Source organism: Coffea arabica, chromosome 6c, assembly GCF_036785885.1.
Source record: "Coffea arabica cultivar ET-39 chromosome 6c, Coffea Arabica ET-39 HiFi, whole genome shotgun sequence".
Lineage (NCBI taxonomy): Eukaryota > Viridiplantae > Streptophyta > Magnoliopsida > Gentianales > Rubiaceae > Coffea > Coffea arabica.
Window position 1 is genome coordinate 43,684,366 of NC_092320.1, and position 15,140 is coordinate 43,699,505.

A 15,140-nucleotide genomic window follows, 5' to 3' on the forward strand; every position below is an offset into this window, starting at 1 on the left:
AAAGGCACAATTTACCTTCAAGAAGTAAACACGGCGAGAATAGGAAGAAGATGCACCCAACAAGTGCAAATTGAGGTGAAAAGTATAGGTGAAATATCCGTTGAAATGGAGGAGCTCAAAACCTTTGAGGGATTATACCTTGTCAAATGAATCGAGAGCACAAACTAGCATTGCAAGACCTGCAATTAATGCAAACAATTTTGAAATCAAACCCTCACTCATCCAAATGATTCAACAAAGTCAATTTGGAGGAAATGAAATGAAGGATCCTAACACTGATCTAGTTAACTTCATAGGTTTATGTGGTCCAATCAAAATAAATGGAGTAAGTGATGATGCAATTAAGTTAAGGTAATTTTTTTTCACTTTGTGATAAAGCGAAGGTATGGCTTAATTCTTATCCACCTAATACTTTCACTTTTTGGGGTGAGCTCTCAAAAGCATTTTTGAATAAATATTTTCCACCTGAAAAAATGGCTAAATTTCGTATAGATATCATAGGTTTTATTCAACATGAAGAAGAGTCGTTATATGAAACTTGGGAGAGATTTAAAGATCTTCGAAGAAGATGTCCCCACCATGGTCTGTCTGATTGGTTAGTTGTTCAAACATTCTATAATGGATTCAACTACCCAACCAAAATCAACATAAATGCCGCCACCAATGGAGATTTAATGGGAAAATCAACGGAGAATGCTCAAACTTTGATAAAGGAAATGACCTCTAACAACTATCAATGGGCAAATAAAAAAGATAACTCAAGAAGAATAGCTGGTATGTGTGAAATCGACACTCTCAACTTTTAAGTGCTAAATTAGAAAACATGTTTAATTCTCGTATGGATAATGTTGAGAGGTTGCTACGTAAACAAGGGGGAAGTAGTTCAAATTCTCATGTAAGTGTTGTTTATTATTCAATATGTGGTGGTAATCATGATAGTTCTAATTGTTTTCATATGGAGCAAGTTCATAATGTTAACAACTACAATCGTCCACCTTAAAATAAATCTTTCTCAAACACTTACAACCCTGGTTGGAAGAATCATCCTAATTTAGTGTGGAGATAAAAATCAAATGCATAAAAACCTATCAATCCACCTAATTTTTAAACAGGACGACTTGAGTCACGTTTTTTAACTTTAGAGGCCAATTATGAGAAACATGTTCATGAAACAAAAGAAAGATTCGATGATGTTAAAATGAACATGAATAATATGATGATTATGATTAGGGATATGCAAGGCCAATTAGACAATATTGCTAATTCCATTAATTTGAGGCAATTGGATGAATTTTCAAGTAAAATCGAAATGAACCTAGAGAACATATGAATGAAATCACTCTTAGGAGTGGTAAACAATTAGAGGATAATCACCTTGATAAAAATGAAAAAAAATTATGAAAATGGGGGTAAAAATAAACAAGAAGGTAAAAAGGATCATGTTTTAAATGAGTTTGATATGCTTTCTTCTCATATTTCTCATAATAATGCCACTAACTTCGTTCTTTTCCTGATAGGCTGAACCAAAATAATAAGGAAAAGGAATTTGAGAAATTTGCTCAAATGTTTAAGCAAATTAAAATTAATATTCCTTCTATTGATGCTATCTTACAAATTCCCTCTTATACTCATTTTTTGAAGGATATTTTGTCAAAAAAGAGGAAAATTGAAGATCATGAGACAATAGCATTAACAGAGAAATATTCAACATGTGCTCAAAACAAACATCCAACTAAGCTTAAAGATCCGAGGAGTTTCACTGTACCTTGTACCATTGGACATTTGAATTTCACTAATGCTATATGTGATTTAAATGCAAGTGTATCATTGATGCCACTTTCCATTGCAAGAAAACTTGATTTGAGAGAGATGAAGGATACAAATGTTACTCTTCAATTGGCGGATAGGTTCATAAAGCGTCCAGTTGGCATTATCGAAAATGTCATCATTAAGGTGAAATCACTCTTTATACCGGTTGATTTTATTGCGTTCGATATGAAAGAAGACGTGCATTTACCTATTATTTTAGGTAGACCTTCTTAACCACCAACTTTAATTGATGTTCATGGAGGTAAGTTGACCTTTAAAATTAATGGTGACGAATTAACATTCAATCTTAATGAAAGTAAGGATCTTAATTTATGGCATGAAAAAGGTTTTAAACCTAAAGAGGTTAATATTATACAAGAGTTGTATAAAGAAGGTTATTATGTTGAAACTCTTGATTCTCATACTTATAACATGCATAATATGAAGAATAAAGGAAAAGAGATCCTTACTCCTAAAATTCAGGTGGATAAAGGCAAGAAATCAAGTAGACTTCAGGATTATTTAAAATGTTTCTCAAGAAATCCTCATACATGTTGTAATTATGATAAGTCTTCTTTATTTGATGATTAGGATGATTTGGAGATAGGGTAAGCACAAAATATGGTGAATGGAAAGAGAAGATTTAGCCCTTGGGAAGGAATTAGTTCCTTTTCCCTCCAAAGTGAAGTGCAAGAGTAAACATTTTTGAGTCAAAGCAATGGCTATAAACAAAAGCATTAATTAGAAGGCAACCCAATGTTTTAAATCATTTATTTTATTTTAGTGTGTTTTCATGTTTATTAGATACATTAACCTGTGTTTGTTATGTTTCTTTTGTAGGTTTCAAAAGTTGATACAAAAGTCACTTTTTGAAGGTTGGCGAGGAATAAGAAACATGAAAAACTCAACCCATCATTTTGCATTTTAGATGTTTTTTATTCGTTATGAAGGATTAGATTGCATGTTTAGATCATTTGAAACTTGTTTGAGGCATTACACTTCACAAAAAAATGATCAGAATCATGTTTCTATAGAAGTATGAATGGAATAGTGAAAAAATGCAATTTTCTACACTTTGATTGTAGAAATCTAGAGATCCGTGAAGTGATCCACGAGGCTACCTCGTGGATCCCTGATACTTGCAGATCATGAGGGATTTTACAAAAAGAAAATTCATGTTTTAACTTTTGTTCTTCTTTTCTCCTTTCCTTTCTTAACCACACTCCAAGTTTGTGTCTTTTGCATCATTCGAATATTAACTAGTTAGTTTGCTATTTTTGCATTATACATTTCTATCACTAATGGTTGTATGGAACTTTTGGACTCTTTGACTTTCATTTATGTAGGGAATGGTTGCAATTCAAGAATGATGAAGTCATAGAAGGTTGCAAGAAAAAGGCTAAGTCACTATAGAGGGAGTATTTCTTTTACTCTTACTTTTTCTTTTCACACATTGAGAACAATATGCATGTTCAGTGTGGGAGGAGGTTCATTACCTTCTTAATTGTGGAAAATGGTTCAAATTTTTTGAAATTTTGTCAATTTTCAAAGAAGTTTCATAATCATTAGTAGTCAAATTCTCCATTTGAAGTACAATTGATGTGTTTTATGTGACGACCCCACATCTCCCAAGGGTGAACCCTAGGGTATCGGTGGGCCGCCTGCCTAGCTCGCGCCAGGACTCAAAACTTAAAGCAATAAAACTAGATAAATCGCAAGAGCACTATATACAGTATATACAATCCCAAAAGTTATATTTACATCTTCAAAAGTCTCGAGTCAAACCACTCTAATATACTATAACCACAACGAGCAGAAGATAGACCCTAAGGAAGGTCCTTATACAAACCACCAAAACAAAAACAAACATACTATATGTCCAACTATTACAAGCCAATCTAATTATACTAGTGTATGTACCAAAAGTTCCCCGCGTCGGTCCCTGCTAAGGAAAACAAAAAGAAAGGGGTAAGCTATATGCTTAGTAAGTAAATAGGGGCAAAAGCGTAAATTTCACGTAACAACAGTTACACAGTAAGAGTAAAGCAAAAGCAGAAAAATGATATCACATAATAAGGGTACAGGTGGCTCCAAAGCCAATTCATGTGCCATGTATGATCTCCTGCCGACACTCCGTCGACCACAATTAATGGTCCGTAGAACTTCACTTGTACTCCCACCGTACACCTTATCACCCTCTCTGGCCAGACACCTCACAAACTTGCTCGAGCGAACGAAATTGAACTTGGTTTACAAGCTCGGGTCACAAACTTGGTCCACATAATCGGTGAACCGGATTCACAAACTTGGTGACCACAACCAGGTTGGACTGACTTCGACCAAGCCCTAACCGGCTCGAATAGTCCATCTAGGTCATGAGATCGGGCCCCAAACTCACAAACTTCATAAAATTTATTCAGAAGTCACCCCGAGCCACAAGCTCAAGGAGTTTAGTTCCAAAATGATTTATATACATATGTCATGTACAAACGTGTGCGCAAACTACGGTTTAGATCAAGTGCGATAAAGTACACCCTCGCCTAGGTACCCTTTTCATACAAATCGAAACACATAAACAACTAACACGTAAGAGCGGCCTGAATACTTACTCAATGAACAAAAGGGCAAAAGTTCGAAATTCGTGTCGCAGCTAGTAGGCCCCACCGGCTCCACCTAGCTCACCGACGTCTGAAATAGAAGATTGTGTCACAATATATCACAAACGGCCACTAACGTACTTAAAACAAGCAATACGGCAAAATCGGCACATACGAGTGCGGAAACGGCACACGGAAACGGGAATGGCGGCCTAGCCATTTTGCCGTCAAAACTGTTTTGAGCCTAATCGAAGCTATGAGTGTCGGATCAAGGTACATGAGGTACTGTTACGAAGATAAGAGAAAATTCTATAACTTTCATGAAGACCCCTAACTCCGGATCGGAACAGAGATGGGTCGAAAGTGCAGAAAACCGTTCCAGGAATTCGCACTCCAATGTAACGGACAGGGTATGTTTGCTGGACTATAACTCCCAACTCGCAAATCCAAATCAAGAAATTCCAAAGGCATTAGAAAGCTGAGACATAAGGCTAAAACTTTGATGTTTTGGCCAAGACCTGAATCCACTCAGAACAGAATGAAAGTTGAGTGTCAAAGTACCCGTCAGAACTGTCCGGATTCAAGGCAGTTCTGACGATTGATCTTGTTTTGGTCATAACCGGAGCTATGAAACTCGGATTTCAACGTACTTTATACCGTTTTGAAGCTAAAACCAAGATATACATTTAGTATGAAGGAGTCGACACCCAGATCGTATGGGATCAAAACGGAAAATGCACGGTCAGAGGCTAAACTGAAAAAAACGCACAGAATCTGGTGTGCAAAACAGGCTTGAGAATTTCATCTATAACTCCGGGTACGCTAATCCGATTGACCTGAAATTTTACAGGAATATTCAGGACCTACCAGGCTACAACTTTCATGTTTTGAGGAACTTCTGAATCTGTGATAGCCCCACCTTCCCCTAAGGCGAACCAAAGGGGTTAGCGGACTGCCTGCCCAGCTCTCGCCAGGACTAACGGTACGGTTTACGTCAATCTAAAACGTTCCGGAACATACCATTGCGCGCAAACAAGTCAAAAACAAAAAATAAAAAAACGAAAAAACCGGAAGCCGAAATTTATCTAAACCATAGCCAAGCATATATATACAATGGAAATCAACATTTACAACCATAATGGCATGCCAAAACCATTCATTAAGGAGTACACATTCGATTTGCCGATCAAAAGGAAATGAACCCGTTATACATTAGGGTTTCACTTCAAGAGCTATACAAAAGACATTTACAAGCTCAGTATGGCACTTGACTATCCAGTCCATTTTCAAAAGCAATTATATCCCTGTAAGGAAAACAAATAACACGGAATGAGCCAAAGCCCAGTGGTATACCACCCAATAAGCAATCAAAGTCATATAAGAATGAACCTTCATTTAAAGTGCACAAATAAGCAATGAAGCAAAACGGTAAAAGGATACGGTCGGCTCTCAAGAGCCCATTTCCACGCTTGCAATCTTGAACCAACCTCATTGACTCTCCGTCAATGTTAAAATACCAAACCGTAGACAACTCTTTACTCCCATTCCTTCCACCCAACATACCCCAACCGGGCCCGCACTCCATTCAGTAATATTTTTGGTAATACTCGAGTTTACCGGAACCAAGGGTCTCATTACCACAAGGTTCCCCAGTACAGTCCCCGTGGCAATTCAATCTTCACGACCAAGCCCTCGCCGGCTCGATTCAATTGACTACCAAACGGGGTTGAGCTCAGTGATACAGTAAAGTAGTAGGACAACCGTCCAAACAACCCAATTCAGTTTCCATGCATGGAATTCAGTATCTCATATAACAAATGCAGTATTTCAGTGGAACAGTAGATAGCTACGAAGAAAATCACAAGGGGTGAGAGCGGTCAAGTACACCCTCACCTCAATCACTTTCAATAACCAATTAAGCCTTCAAGGCATCAAATACACATAGCACAAAGCCACATTATAGCAAGTAAGTGAGTAGTATACTCACCAAGCGAGAAAGTGGTGTTTCATACACCGTGGTCACCAATCCGCCGTGAACTACCGTCACGCCCTAGAATCACGCAACAAATGCAATGAGACTCGATAACGAGTCGTATAGCAATGCTTAACACAACCCCAATAGGGTTTCGTATGCACAAATAAGCATGATAGTAAACCAGAAATTAAGAAAGGGCTTTAACTTAAGCCTTAATAAGAAAATCGGTTTTGCCGTCATAATGCGGTAATGGTACAACTCTCACTACAAATATCGGTTGGGGTGTAAGACCCACCGTTTCGAAGATATGGAACAGGGCTACAACAATGTAGAAGGTCACTCAATCCAGTTCCTAGCTTAACTAGGTCGAAAATGCCAAATACTAACCCAGAATTCCTAAAACCGGTTCGCAAAACACAAAAAACTGTAATCGGTATATCTCAGTCCATACAAGTCCAAATGCCGAAATTCCAAAGGCATAAGTTAGCTAAGTCATCCAACTACATTTCATCAGAAGACACCAACTCCAAAATCTAAACCAATACCAGTCAAAATGGCCAATTACTATCGCAGTTTTCGCATTCTGTCCAAAGCAGAACAGCTACAGTAATTTCGTCATATCTCATTCCACATTAATCCAAATGACCTGAAATTTTGTAGGCACATCAACCTCATCAATACCTACAACTTTCATGTTTTGAGCAAAGTCAAATTCGGCCTCTAACACAGTGATCTAAAACCGGACAGAATTGGGGCTTCAAGAACCCTAACTTTCCAATTTTCCATCCAAATCCAAAATTAGTTGCATTTTTGTGAGAACCCGTAAATTCCCTAATAATTTTCTAGGGTTTATTTCCTTTAATGGCATGTTTTCTGCATTTTCTGGTTTAGGAAAATTCTCCTGATGCATTTTATGAGTAATTATAGTTTTTATATGAATTTTCTAGTATTGGAGAGTTTTTGAAAAATTAAGGATAGATAACGGACGTGGGACCCACTAGTGCGAAAAGTTCGGAAAAATTCGGCCAATAAGGTTAAGTTTTGGATACTGGAGTTAATTTATCGGGTGTTAAGAGATAAGTAGAGGATGTTATTTGGATTGGTATGAGGGGGAAACAAAGAGATAGAGATTCATTTATGAAGTGACAAGTGTCACCATTTGATTGGTTGGACACTATTCACTTTTTGACTTTTTTTACCAAGTGATTAAATATCTTAAAATTTCACAAAAATCACCATTTCTTCTCTCTCTCATGGCCGAACCTCTTGCAAGGAAAAGGAAGAAAACTTCTCCAAGTTTCAAGCTTCAAACTAGCTCAATCTTCCATTCCAACCGATTAAACTTAGAATTGTTCCATAAAATCCCTCTAGTTGGTGCTAGTAAGTGATTTGGTGAAGTTTTTTTTGAAGAGCTAAGGTGGTCTACATCTCTCCCTCTCTTGTTTACTTGGTAAGTGGTATATGAACTTCCTCCTACACTTAATGATGTTTAATTTGTGCCTAATGGGAGCTAAAGTGATGGATTATGTGATTTATTTCTTGGTTTGTGATGAATTGGTGAAGTTTTTATTTTTTTGAGGAATTTTCTGGTTTAATATGATCATGGTGTTGTGGTTGTTTATGATGGTTGATAATGAGGGGTAATGACTATGGTAGGTGTGAATGATAGATAATTACAACCAATTTTGGATTTGGAAGGAAAAGTGAAAGTTAGGGTTCTATCATCCCCAATTTCTGTCCGGTTTTATATCATGTGGTTAGATGCCGAATTAGACTTTACTCAAAACATGAAAGTTGTAGGTATTGATGAGTTTGAAGTGCCTACAAAATTTCAGGTCATTTGGATGAGTGTAGAGTGAGTTATGCCGTTTTTACTGTAGCTGTTCTGTTTTGATCAGAATGCGAAAACTGCGATAGTAATTGGCCATTTTGACTGGTTTTGGTTTGGATTTTGAAGTTGGTGTCTTCTGATGAAATGTAGTTGGATGTCTTAGCTAACTTATGCCTTTGGAATTTCGGCATTTGGACTTGTATGGACTGAGATATACCGATTACAGTTTTCTGTGTTTTGCAAACCTGTTTTGGTGATTCTGGTTTAGTGTTTGGCATTTTTGACCTAGTTGGGCCAGGAACTGGATTGAGCGACCTTCTACATTGTTGTAGCCCTGTTTCATAGCTTCGAAACGGTGGGTCTTACACCCCCATCCGATAATCGTAGTGAAATTGACGCCATTACCGCATTAGGAGGTCAAAACTGTTTTTATTGTTGGAACAAATGAGTTACATTTCCTGATTTTCTGGTTTTCTTTAATGCTTATTTATGCATATGAAACCTTACTGGGGTTGTGGTTGGCATGGCTATATGACTCGTTATCGAGTCTCTTTTGGGGCTTGCTTTCATTTCGGTTGTTTCCTAGCTAAGTTTTGTACTTGTACTACTTTGAGCCTAGTGAACGGCTTTTGGGAAATGAGATGACTTTTGTGTGAAATGTTGGGACTGATTTGAGGATATAATGAAGCCTTAATGGCTGGAAAAGTAAGAAATTCAGGGGAAGTTGTAGACACCAAATTTTTGATTTTTTCAACTCTGTTTTTAATTGATTTAAGTTTAGATTTATGTGTTCAATTTTTAGTTTTTGGTTTATTTATTTATTTTATTTTATTTTAATTTATTTTAATTTATTTTATTTTTAGGCCATTTTAGTTTATTTTGATCTTCATACTAAATTTCAGGAAAAAAAAAAGAAAAAGAAGAAAATAATAAAAATGTCAAGTGGAATCTTGCATGTGGGACAAATGTCCTCATTCTAGTTGGACAACAAAGGGGTTTAGGTGTTACACATTTAGAGGAGTAAGAGAGCATCATCGGAGGGAAGAAAAAAAGAGAGGGAAAGAAAAGAGAAAAAAAAACAAGGAGGTCGGCTAGGGAGCAAAACAGGAAAAGAGGGAAAAAATGGGCTTCGGCAGGCAGTAAAAAAAAAAAAGGGAAAAAACAGAGGCGGACGGATTGAGGAGAGGGAGGAGCGAAACCAAAAACAGAAAGGGAGGAGGTCGGCCAGGAAACAAGGCTTCGGCTGAGAGCAAAAAGGTGAGGAAAAACAGAGAAAATAAAAAACCGAGAAGGAAAAAAGAAAAACGCAAGAGAGGTCTGGGGAGCAGAGGAAATGAGAGCAAAAACCAAAAGGGGCTAAAAGACGGAGCAGAAGGAGATGACTGAGAAAGGTCTTTGGCCAAAAGGAACAGAAAAGGAAAAGAAACAGAGGAAAGGCCACGGTTGCAAACGGAAGCAGAGGAAGAAAGTTTCGGCAAAATGAAGGATGAATTCAGAAGGCTGGAACCGCCGCCGCTCATCGTCATCACCACTTCACCGAATCCGACATCGTCGCTGACAGATTTTCGCCAAGAAGGAAAATTGTAAGTCGTATTCCCGCTTCAAATTTCAGTTTTCTAGTCAAGCATAAGCACGGGAAAATCTAAAGGCACGTTCTTTGTGAAACTGATTCATTGCAATTTCCTGGTGATTTGCCATATTTCTTTTTGACCGCATATGCCTTATGTGTTAAATTGGATTGAATTTCCTTGGTTTGCTGACAATCTTGGGGCTGATTATAACCTCAATTGAGCAGAGATTTGCTAAAATTTTTGGTGCCCAATAGCTGTTCGATGAAATGCTCAAATGAAACTCGTGTTTTCCCCTTTATTTTTCCTGCTTCATTTTGTGCAAAAGTTTGCTTCTACGTCTGTGAGTTGGATAGTCAAGCTGATGCTTGGTAGTCCCGTTCAAAGGCTGTACAATCTTGTATGCTTGAACCAAAATTTGGAAACAAAGTTTGATGTGTGAATGAATTTTCAAATGGTGATGCTAAGCATGTTAGTGGCCATGATGAGTCGGAACCAGATTTGCTAAGTTGAAACTCAAGGCCGCTGATATGCATTAATATTGTGTTTAATTTGGTTGAAACTAAAGGTTCACGGTTGCTGTTTTCTTGTATATTCTTTATCCAATGATGGGTTCCTTTTCCTTGAATTTTATAGCTTAGTTAAGTTTCTTTTCAGTCACTACGTTGGGAATTGGGTTCATGGTATGGTCAGTTTTTTGTTCAACTCATGCAATGCCTACCATTGGTGAATTCCGACATGTGGTATACTTTCAAATGGGCTGCCCGTTCTTATTTTTAGAACTCCCTGTACAGACATTAGAAGTTGTGGATGATTTTCCTAGCAGCTTGTTGCTTCATGGTCCAGGTTTTGGGACGTTGTCATTGAATGTTTTGGTGTTTGAGCAAAGATTAAGCATTTCTTCTGTTCTTCTTGTTTTTTGCCTGGATACTCTCTGTTGGGATCACTGATGATAGATAACTATGCCTGAATTATGATAAAGTTGAAGATTTTGAATTCATGTGGGCTTGGGTGGACGAATTACTAAGTATTTGTTCCCATTATTTTGCAAGATCATCTTTCGGATTGTAGCCGGAAAATTGCAGAATGTTGTTTTAATAGTTGCATGCTCTTTTGTCTGACTTTTTTTTTGGGTTTAAATTTAGAGGTTTCATGTTGCAAAGTAAAGGTTTCGGTAGTAGCTTTGTTTGTTCAAAGTTCAAGTTAGATTTGATTGTGTTTGTGAGTTGGGTCTGTAAATAACCGAGTTGCAGAAGCTCTTGTCTAATGAGGAAGAAAGCTGTTCTTCCGTGGGTTTTTTTTAGAATTGCAATCTAACCCCTCATTCCTGTCTAATCTGATTGTGGCCAAAATCTGAAAAAATCAAACTAATTTCACCTTTTTAAGCTTAATCCTCTGTTTGCATATTTTATGTGATTTTTTGGATAGATTAATCCTGGATTTTAGTTCATAATTGTGGCTCAATATTTTTTCTTGTTTTTTTTTTTTTTTGCTGATTTGTCTATGTTGTTGGATTTAGTATGATGATTTAGATTTTTGGGTAATTATATTTTGACTGGGTTTGCAAATGTGGGTTTTAGTTTATTTCTTTTGGGTTTTGGTTTGGACTAGAGGGTCAAGGCCCATCTATTTGGTTGGCTAATTTTTGGCCAAAATAATATACAAGCCTACTTGTTTTTCCTTGGGTTTCCGATTGGGTCAAGTGATCTTGGCCCAAGAAAAGTGAAAATGGCCCATTCCCTTTTGTTTTGGATTTCCGATTGGGCCTGGAAGGTTTTAGCCCAAGCAAATGAGGAAAAATGGCCCAATGGTTTGGTCTATTAAGAAACCAGAAAAATGACTTTGCAGATCAGTCCCTGTACTTTTCTTTAATTTCACTGGGGCCCTGGATATTTTCAACTACTTTCAATTCGGTCCTTACTTTAATTGCAAATAAGTCCTTAAACTTTATTTCTCTTTAATTGTGACCCCAAAATTTTGTCAATTTGTGCAATCAAGTCCTTTCTTCTTTTGACTTCTTGAATGTGAGTTGCTTACATGATTCAATTGATTCAAATTTCAAGTTTACCATTTTATTTTTATGATTATTTGTTAAATAAAGTGATGCCTTGACTCGTTTATTATTTTGGAGGGTAAATAAGTGGTTTTACTCCATTGGAGCCCCAATTCAAGGGAGGTATAATTTCTTTTATCCCTATTTGTGTCTTTCCTATGTGACCCAACGTGCTAAGTGCATTGCATGTCTACTTTGCTTTCCTAGCTTTTCTTTAATTCCTTTTACTTATATCATTTACTTCTTGACTCGTTTATTATTTTGGAGGGTAAATAAGTGGTTTTATTCCATTGGAGCCCCAATTCAAGGGAGGTATAATTTCTTTTATCCCTATTTGTGTCTTTCCTATGTGACCCAACGTGCTAAGTGCATTGCATGTCTACTTTGCTTTCCTAGCTTTTCTTTAATTCCTTTTACTTATATCATTTACTTCTTGTTTTCATTAAATTATTCTTTTAATGGGGTATGTGTACACCTCTTGGCTTGTAATAGATAGGGCTGTGGCGAGCAATTTGGTCCATTTTTCCTTCCCCTTTTGTTTTAGTTAGTGAATGTAATAAGTTCATTAGCTTAGTTGCATGCCTATGTGTTACTTGTTACTTGCTTTATTAGGGTCTTGCATCTAGTCGAGCATGCTAAATGTTACGTGCTACGTGTTTATGAGTATTTGGTATGTCTACTTGCTTTCCATAGTGTGGATGAATGGAATGGATGAATGTACGTCACCACACTAGTCCAACGCTAGTTGTGGCTTCTTTTATCGTTTCCACTAGTCCAACGCTAGTCGGAATTCATAGAATGGGCTAGTCCAACGCTAGACCCAATAGGCTTTTTCCTTTCTTTTCATTAGTGCATCATTTGCTTGTTCACCACATATCATGCAACTTTCTTTAGTTTTATCATTGGGCATGCTCCTCAAACCCCTTTTTCCCTCCATTTTTAGGGTTTTGCATCCCATACTAGCTATAGGATTCATTTTGCTTGAGTGTCCCCTTCCGATAAGGGAAGCGAGCGAGTGTGGCTACTCGATAGCCTTAGCACGCTAGCTTTGCCTTCTAATCAAAGGGAAAATCGAAGTCGAAAAAGTTAGGAGTCATTCCCATACCCGACCTGATGCATTCCTTTAGGTTCATTCATTCTCAATTTTTCACTTACTCACTTTTTCAATTCACCTTTCCTCATTACTTTTCCTTTCCTTATTGTTCAATTTTAGTTTCTACTTCACAAAATTGCACTTAATTACGATCTATATACACTTATCACTATATTTCATACACTTGCACACAAACACTTGGATTTTTCATACAATTTCACACATGCACCTTTTCATACACTGGCACACAAACACTTGGATTTTTTATACAATTTCACACGTGCATCTTTTTATACACTTGCACACTTACACTTTAGCTATCATTTGCATTAATCGACCTCTATAAGGTTTTCCTTTATTGGCCGCCACAATTCATGTGGTTGGGACCAAAAACCTTACAAGAGACATTTTAGAATTTAGGTTTGCATTTTTTCTTTCTTTTGCATTCATGTAGTGCATCCAAATGTAATAAATTCTTTGGTTAAAACAAGAAAAACTTTGATTAAATCATGCAACTAGCCTTGGCTAGGTCGAAGGGGTGCCTTGGATTTTTATCCTTGCCTTCCCCTTCGTCAAATGTGACTCCCGAACCTTTTTCATTGGTTTACGTGGACTAGGAGTCGTTTAAAAGGGGTTTCTTACAACTTTTTCCTAAAAATTCATTTTTAGGTGACTTGGTACACCTTAACTCATTACCAAGTGGCGACTCCCATTTTTTCAAAAACCCTTTTTAAACTATAATTTTGGGTCAAATCGTCGCATTTTCAAACCCCCATTTAGACCCATTTTTCTTTTAAATCACAATTCATTTTTCAATCACAAATTGAATCAAAAAATACATTTTTTAAACCATTTATTTTATTTATCAAAAAATGGGGTGCGACAGTTGGCGACTCCACTGGGGACATTCGAGAGTCCGAGCAAATTTGATTTAATCAACCATTTTTCTTCTTTTAACCTTTTTATATATTACATTTGGGTGTTTAGGATTGCATTTTTCCTTTTATTAGGATTTTTGCATTTCACACGTATCCAACTACTCCCTCGCTCGCGAAATGTATGATTGGTTGATTAGATGTATGTTTACTTGTTTATCTCGCGCTTGCATTGCATTTGGGTGGGGGACATCACCTTAGAACCTCGCGTTGGTTCTTGATCCCTCCCCTCCAAAACGAGCACTAGCATACGTGCATACGCTTTATTTTTTATCCCTTCATTTATTTTTCTTTTAGTGGCTTGTCACGCCACTCCACCCTACTAGGATTAGGTGACCCATTTGGACATGTGATCACGACACGATGTGTGTGTAGCACGATCCAATGGGTCACTCAATCTTCCGCTTTAAGCTATGGGTTCTTGGCCTATAGCTTTTAGTCGAAGATTGAGGATTTTGATAGATTCACTCAAACACGTAGCCGCGACACGATGTGTGCGTAGCGGTGTTTGGGGAATCGCTCGAGCCACCGACAAGGAACCTTGGGATTGATGACCCTTGGTTTCTAAGTCTGAAGGCTCGGGGACCTGAGCTTATCGAGTCTAGATGCATTAGCGAACCCTAATCTCATGCATCCATTTTAGAATTGCCTTAGGGTAGAGTCGGCCTTATCCTGAGCTAGGGACACTATTCACGAGGGGAGGGGTCCAACCCCCTTTTTCCCTTTTATTGCTTGTATTGATTGTTTTATCTTGTTGCTACAATGTGTTATGTGTATTTCTCTACCTGAACTAACCTTTCTTGGTTTTATGTCCCCATTGCATTCACAAACCCTATCAAATAAGAGGTCTGGCATAACCTTCTTTTAGAACCTACCCTCGTAGATAGGTTATTGCACGTTTAAAGATTTTGGTATATTGCATTCATAGATTTTGGTAATTGCATAGCATTTTAGGCCTACCCTGGCAAATAAAGGGTTCCTTAGGTCACGTTTCATTTCGAATTGCACATTTTACCGCTTTAATAAATGGCATCATGCATAAACCCTAGAAAGGGAATGCCACTTAGGGGATCCCGTGTTAGGAATAAGCCACCTTGTGTCTCGGATACTTAATCCAACGAGACTTGCACGTTTACATTTTGTACCATCCAAAGGGGTAGTGCACAAGGTAAGGTAGGATCCAATCATTTTCATAGAGTGATTTTTGGAATATGAACGTCTAATAATCACTTTTTGGCCATTTTATCAAAGTTGGTAAAAATCCCTTGCGTAAAGGACA

General features: G+C 37.4%; 1 non-coding gene across 1 annotated transcript; it reads right to left on the reverse strand.

Moving 5' to 3' along the window:
• Positions 1-479: 479 nt before the first annotated feature.
• Positions 480-586, reverse strand: LOC113694358 (small nucleolar RNA R71). The gene has a single exon (XR_003449315.1). It is a non-coding gene; the product is annotated as a small nucleolar RNA R71 (small nucleolar RNA).
• Positions 587-15,140: the final 14,554 nt, after the last annotated feature.